Source organism: Bombus impatiens, unplaced genomic scaffold (genome assembly GCF_000188095.3).
Source record: "Bombus impatiens unplaced genomic scaffold, BIMP_2.2 scf_0107, whole genome shotgun sequence".
Taxonomy (NCBI): Eukaryota; Metazoa; Arthropoda; class Insecta; order Hymenoptera; family Apidae; genus Bombus; species Bombus impatiens.
In genome coordinates this window covers 288,980-296,600 of record NT_176526.1, presented here as the reverse complement: position 1 = coordinate 296,600, position 7,621 = coordinate 288,980, and the positions used below count along the sequence as shown (strand labels likewise).

At 34.9% G+C, this 7,621-nt stretch overlaps 2 long non-coding RNA genes across 2 annotated transcripts; one reads left to right on the top strand and one right to left on the bottom strand.

The window, feature by feature from the left end:
• The first annotated feature begins 2,384 nt into the window (after positions 1-2,384).
• On the top strand, positions 2,385-7,621 carry LOC112212097. The gene is made up of 5 exons (XR_002945890.2): positions 2,385-3,409; positions 3,868-4,359; positions 4,435-4,505; positions 4,576-6,918; positions 7,566-7,621. It is a non-coding gene; the product is annotated as an uncharacterized LOC112212097 (long non-coding RNA).
• On the bottom strand, positions 3,401-6,771 carry LOC112212096. The gene is made up of 2 exons (XR_002945889.2): positions 6,638-6,771; positions 3,401-4,967 (listed from the first exon to the last, which is right to left on the bottom strand). It is a non-coding gene; the product is annotated as an uncharacterized LOC112212096 (long non-coding RNA).

Sequence of the window (7,621 nt, the reverse complement as noted above, 5' to 3'; positions counted from 1 at the left end):
GGGCTCGTTAGGAGAAGATCGCAGGAGAGCAGAATCACGTTCTTGTTTCGCGAACGTTAAACTTCAGCGTAGCGTCGTTACACCTCAAAATCAATGAACCACTCACTGTCTAGCGTTCTATGTGCGTACATCGGACCTTGATTCATTGAGACTACGGTCATACTATGTGCATTCATTTTTCCTACTCTTGTAGCACTGAGTTATTCACAGTCATTCATAACGATTGCCCAAAATAATCGTAAGATGTCCGAAAAACAATTTTAGTTTAATAAATTGTTTAATTATTGAAAATTATAAGTAAAATTGTAATTCCAAATATGAACGGTATCTCGTAAAAAGAGCGCTCAAATATTTTTTATTCCTCGATGATTCTAAAAAACAATATAACTTTTATAAATTACGTAACATGTACGAAATATAGCACATAAATTTTGCACTAACTTCGAATACAAACCATAGATTTAAAAAAACGTCTTTGGATATTTTCTTCTCTCTGGTTGCTTTAAAAAGAAGAAACATTTTATTTGAATACATTGTATATTTGGTGCAAAAATGAGGATTAAATTGCTATCGCATATGTAATGGACGATTCCATATACGAACCATCGTTCCAATTCCTGGCAAGGTCTCTCTACCGGCAGGAAGAACAAAAACAGCGCGGGATAATAACTAGAACCCGTGGGCCCGCGTGGGCGCGAATGTATAAAGCTCTTTTCGCTTTCTCCCTCCTGATCCCGTTCGCCTCTTCATTGATTATTTTACTTCGCCACCTACCAACGTATGCCGGCGCATTCTATATTAGCACGTTACTTGTATACAACAAGCTACCATACGCGGACAAGTATTCTTGAATCCTCTAGCGAAAGCCGCTAATTAAACTTCCTCTCTTATTATCTTCGTAAAGAATTACATACACTGTTTTGACACATATAAAATAAAAAAAAGATATTTTCTAATGACAAAGATAATGTTAATGTTAACGTTGCATTCCGCACTTTATAATTAATTGATTATCTTCTTAATTTCAACAATTTCTTCGCTTATTATCTTCCTAAAGAATGGCATACTTCGTTTTAACTAGCATAGAATATAAAGGAAGATATTTTTTAATATAAAATAGAATGGTGATATTATTATCTAATGTCGTATATTATATTTTTATAGCTACATAATTGATTAATCCTCTTCATAATTTCAAAAATATTGTTTGTCATAATACTAAAATATTGAAAATACAACAATTTTCTACGAAATTTCTGTAAAATGTCTTTAGTTAAAAGTATCAATAGCATCATAGATGCCTATAATGGGTAACTATAAAATTTAAGATTCAAATATAAAGATATAAAATTTAAAGATTAATAAAATTAAATTAAATTAAATGAAAAATTCCAAAATATTAAATAGTAACTCTAAATTGTTACGACCCTCGATGGCTCAATAATACTTTAATATTATTTTAGACAGATATTATCTAACTGAAACTGATGGATGATTTTTTGGACCTTGGACGAGTCGATAATTACGTAACCGCTCGGTCGATATTTGAAGATCTGTGTGATCGTATTTCGATATATTGATGCATTTGAACCATACTTATGGAATTCTAAAATCCATTCATTTTCGATATTTTCCACTAATTTGTTGTTGTAAGATTGGCACTTTGTTTAAACATATACATATCCTATATTTTGGTACATTTTGTAATATGCATTTTGTTTAGAAAGTGTATAAACATTAAAAAAGACGCGGAAGATTTTTGAATCTCATTGTTATCGATCGAGTGATGAGAATAGAAGCAATAAATGTCCTTAAATAAGGTATTTGAGTTGACTGATATAGCACTCCCTCTGCTATTTAAGCAATTTTTGAAAATTTAATGCAATAAAGCTGTTCTGAATGCAATTTTAAGATTCAGAGATCTCACTTAGCTGTCGATAAATTAAATTATTTTGTTATTGAATAAAAATGTGATCTTTCAAATTTTACACTTTTCTATAACCCCTGACTAACCAAATACCCTATATTAGGTCGAATACATACCTTATAGTTAAACTGCGGATTTTTATGCGGTTACGCGAAATTTGTAAATGAAAAATGCATAGAATGCACGTAATATATGAAAATATATGAAATATCAAAAATATAGTACACATTCCGTATAATATTTAGTAATTAAAGCAAAAATATGAATTTGCGAGAACTTCTTGGTTGATTTAATTATTGGATAAAATAACGTATTACAATGGCTTTAAATATCGGATAAAAAAAGTAGAGTTTAAAATATTACGCTATTTTTAAAATTCGTATGCAGAGACAATGGGAAATTCTAGATTCACTCTTACCAAACTCCTATGGGTTGAACTCGAGATGAAACCTGAATCAGTCCTTCGTACACCCATAGAACAAATAGAATTGCTCTACCAGTTTCAAATCGTTCGCCACTTAAGCACATTCCACAGAACTCCCGAGAATTCACGCCTCCTTTTACTTTTTCCAAGTATTTCAATCGCAAATTGCATATCGATAACGAACAAAATGACAGATGATTGATTTACGGTAACTAGCGCGCTGTATAGGTTAAAAAACATTTTGAAAAATTGCAAAGAAAAAGAAAGCCTTGATTTGAAATACTTTTGATACTAATAACTTGCTAAGAATGAAAGGCTATAACATAAACGATAATCACTTCAAACATTACTTTGACGGTCAAATTACGAAATTATATTCACTACTACGATTTCAACGACAAATTTACCAACTTTTTCGCACAAAACCGGAACTAGCCCAAGGACCATTTCTTCTCCAAGAAACAGGGAACAGAGGGACGGAAATGACTACTACAAAAAGTAATGTCTTTTCCTTAACATTCAATTTTAGTTGAATCTATTCACTTTTAACATAACTAATACATAAGCATGGAAATTTTAATTTGATGCATTAAAAATACTAGGAAAAATAAAATTGTAGTTGTGAAATCGATTAATTGCATCGGAAACGGAAAGTAAGTGAAAACGGGGGAAAAATTTCTCAGCGCCCCCTTTGTTTAGATTTACGATAGTAAATAATTAACAATTAATCAAATATGTCCATAAGTGAAGAAATATTCTTGAACTATCGAAAAATTAATCTACGACTATCATTGTCCTTAAAAGCAATTAACGAAAAAAAGGAAAAAACGCGGGAGAACAATGTTGATAGAGATGGCCTGATTAGCGCCACCTCTGATTGTATAATTGCATTCTGTTTGACATATCAGTCAATCAATATATATGACATATAATCTATATTATGTGTTTTTCTCTTATAAAACCTTGCTGCCAAATCTTAAGAAAAATTGACGAATAAAAGGCTATGTCTAAGAATCAAGATGAATTATGCGAAAGTGAATTACAAAAAAATTCGGCAAGTATAATTTATTTTTGGTGTTGATTGATCTATATGTGAAAAATACATACAGTGGCTACAAAAAGTGTGTACGGTTACTATGAACCTAACTCAATCCTAATCCAAATATAACCTATACCAAAATAAAAAGTATTAAAAATATTTTTACGAATATTTCGAGAACTAAAGTAAAGCGAATGTTATATGTGAGATGTACCCTAACCGATATAATTGTTTCCCTTTTTTTAATAATCAATATAATCAACAAAGTATTTGTACACTATTCTATTTATTGTAGCATTTACATGGTGATTAATTATGTCTAAATATATTAAATTTGTACTCTTCTATGACTACAGAAATTTCATATTATGACAATGAAATGTAAAACCTTTTATAATCATTGTACTTACCTATATACATGCATCGATACGTTTATGGTACCTTTTACTAACTGTATGTCGTTTATTCGATCCGTAGGCATAAAGAGGGGGGAATGAAGATCCCGCAAGCAGTTTTACAGGCTAGTGAACATGCCAGAACCTCGAATCTTGTGTGGCTGGAGGAATGTGGGCACACCAGTTTCGAGAGTCATTCAGAGAATTGGTCTCCCGTCTACCAATTTCCCTTAGAATGGAAAGCGCGGGAAACCATCTACGTCTCTAACCTATAAATATGCATTGATGATCCATGAAACGTGATCGTTGGCACAATACCATCGATCAATGTTTGCATAACTAATTACAGCAAACATTAAATAAGTTGGACTTGGAGATATTATCGTTATTACTATTATAAAATGCCGACCTCAGATGTTTATATATGTTTAAGCCTTCTTTTCTTTTTTGCTTAGTTACTGAGACAGGATGCGATTATTCATAGTGGAGGCCTGGTTCGTTTACACTGCTATTCCTCTTGTATATTTTGAAAAATCCTCGCAAAGAGTCGGATGGCTATTTTCGTGCGCCCGAGGTTCCATTTTGATTACACTCCATCCACCATTTTGTTCACTTTATTTTGGAGCTTATATTGAAAATTTTGTTTTAGACTCATGATCGAAAAAATCTTCACTGCTATTTTTTTACGTCAGAAAGTTTCTAAGGATTCCAGGTTCTACCGTAATTATTATACAATTCATCTCTAATTTTCCTATTTTATCATGGTGGTTACATAAAAAAATTTTTGTAGACTTATTTGATTGAAAATTGAATCAGTACCTGTCCCAGCTGCGGCAAGGGAACATTTTCCAACGTCGAAGCGACGAAGAAAGCAGCCGGATGCAGGAGAGGCGAGGGACGTCATTATCTTATCTCAAACCATTTCCTGTCAACCTAGGGCCGCTTTTCGTGGTAATCACACGCACACGCCCACGCGGTGGAGTGTACAAGCTTATTTGTGTTCACATATACATATCAGCCAGTGCATGCACTAATGCCCGGCCAAGTGCCAGGGAGTATTGCTTCCGGTGCGTACACTTGCGTCCACCTCGGTGTTGGTGCGTTTGTGCACGTGTATACGCGTTCGACGTTACATCTGGTGAGGCACTGTGAACCCGATAATCGGTTTCCTCCTCCGGTAGCCTGCAGGAACCAGACGCAAATAAACGCCGCGTTATACGACTCACGCCGTGTGGTGGATTCTTAGAAACGGATGTTTCCTTTGAATCTGGCTCTGTAGATCCGAGATATGGTCTCGACAATCGATATACCTTGCTAAGTGGAAACGTTAACCTCTTAGCAGCGGTTTCCTTTGAACAAAATGGTCTAGAAATTCAGAGAAATGGGGACGATATCATTTCACCGAATGACACGTATTTAGCTCCGAAATTCTTAGCGGAAAGATAGGAAAGAATATTAATGGGGATCTAGGTAGTCGTGAGAAAAGAGCATCGTGACAGAGTCAACGAGGCGTACTATAGAATCGTGATTGAGTAATGCGCTGCGACTTCCGACTGCATCACGAAATACGTAATGCCACTGCCATTAAGTATGCACACCTGTTAAGGTCATCAACAGGTATCACTTACGTCATCTTAGCGTACACATTACTGGTGTGACTGCCATAGTGATACCGCATGCACCTTCCCTATTCTCTTTCCCGCCGGCCATCGGTCGATAATCGCTTTAATGAGGATTCGTTCAGCGATGCACCAACTCAAAAAGTCCAGATTCATACCGATCAATAGCTTATTCCCCGATTCAGCTATAAGTTTCTTGAAGGGATACAGCAGAAGTGCTTAAAGTACTTATGTTATGGTTACGGAACAAAAGCTTAGATGTTATATGAGGGCAAAAATTTATGGTCGAGGTATAAAATACTTATGTTGTGGTCATGAAACGAAATCTTAGATTTTGTACAAGGGCAAGTTTATGAGAGGTATAAAGTACTTATGTTGAGGCCATGGAACAATTAGGTTTTATAGGAGGATAAAAATTTATAGCTTTAGGCTTAAGGACAATTTAAAAATATGAATAATTTCGTTTCTCATTACAGTATATGTACATCCAAAATTTGTCTTTATACGCGATGTGAAAACATTAGATAAATTTATAGGAATAATACCTATATATATCTAACAAAGTTTCGTAGTTAACTAGTACCGTCACTTGGCGAATTAATTTATAACTTTGCTATATTTGTTGCAATGAGATAAGGATGTAATAATATAAGGACGGATTTAACATAGTAAACGTTCGTACCCTTTGTCTATTCCAATTTCTGGCTAAATATAGGGTACGACCCACGTCTCACGATTACCATAGCAGACTATTTAATGCAATCTGTATACCTGTGTTCTAATATTAGATACTGAGTCTAATAAAGGTGTTCATATAATAGTTATTTTGTGAAATCTATAAGCACAAGTTAATTCCAACGATAGTATTTATTTTCCGACTACTACTACGGTAGACTTTTAATGCGATCCACAGAACCATATTCTAATATCAAATATTCTAGTTATATAATAAAAAAAGATACTCTTTATCTTCAAAAAGGTCGACTACGTCATTCTAGTAAGATTCATTAGCATCTTGCGTGACGCTTTGAAGCTCGATCGAATATTAATCCATTATACTTGTCGTACACATAGTATAGTCGAAGAGGATTTGTATTCCGCACACGGATATTGAAAAATGTAAATGTAACGAGGAATCGATATACGAGGATCTATGGTAGGTTCTTACGTAAATCTACAGCCGCCATTGATCGAAATGAGCGTGGAGTAGCAAGGACGCCGTAGTACGCTCACCTTATCACGCTCCCACGCAATCGAATCGAAATTCGTCTCGTGGCTCGTCGAAGGCCACCGACACCAACCAGAGAGGCCCTTTTCGTCCTCTGTCTCCCTTTCTCTTTATCTCTATTTCTACCTACTCATTCTTTCTGCAGGCGACGATTCTCTAGGGGTCGCGATAAAATGGCCCTGCGCCGTCCGCGTGATCGAACGTGAAAATCTTCAACGACAGCAGCCCAAATGAATGGAATGCCAACCCACGCCCGAGAGCCGCCTGATAGGCTGCCCGATCCGAGGTGAGGCTTCACGTACAGTATGACAGAGCTCAGGGGCGTAATCTTTTTAGGAGCACTGTTATCAAAGAAATCGGCTTGAACGTCTTGCTTGTACTTATATACTAGTATAATATAATAAACTGATTGGAAAATAACGGATTTCTAAATGTAAGCTCTAAAAATCCATTAGGAATTATATTGTATTTTATTTTTAGCTTTTCCTCAAAGAAATTTTACATTTTCAGTTACTCTACTTTTGTATTATTCTGCATAATTCAAGGTTGAAGAACTGGAGATTCCCGAAAATGGTGGATAGAAAGCTATATGGGAATTTTACTTATGTTCAGAAATCCTAAGAAGATTGAAAATTTTTAAATTCTATATCAATTCTAAGACACGGATGAAGTTATAACAAATTATTCATTCAATGCTCTGAAGCCTGCAAAAATCTGATTAGAAAGGAGCCGTACTTTATCTTTACCTAAAATTTTTCATTCATGTTTCGAGTTTCAAACTCGACCTACTTTTCTATTTTCCAGATCTCAAGATCTTTGGCAAGACTTGTCTAATTAGTATTCTTATCTTTTAGATAATATCGAAGATATAAAACAATGCATAAAGGTATCCAGTGAATTAGGAAAAAAAATAAGATTCGTCAAATTCTACAGGGTGACGAGTCATATGACGCCGGTCCTGGCCGCAACACGTGCACGCGAGTGTGCGT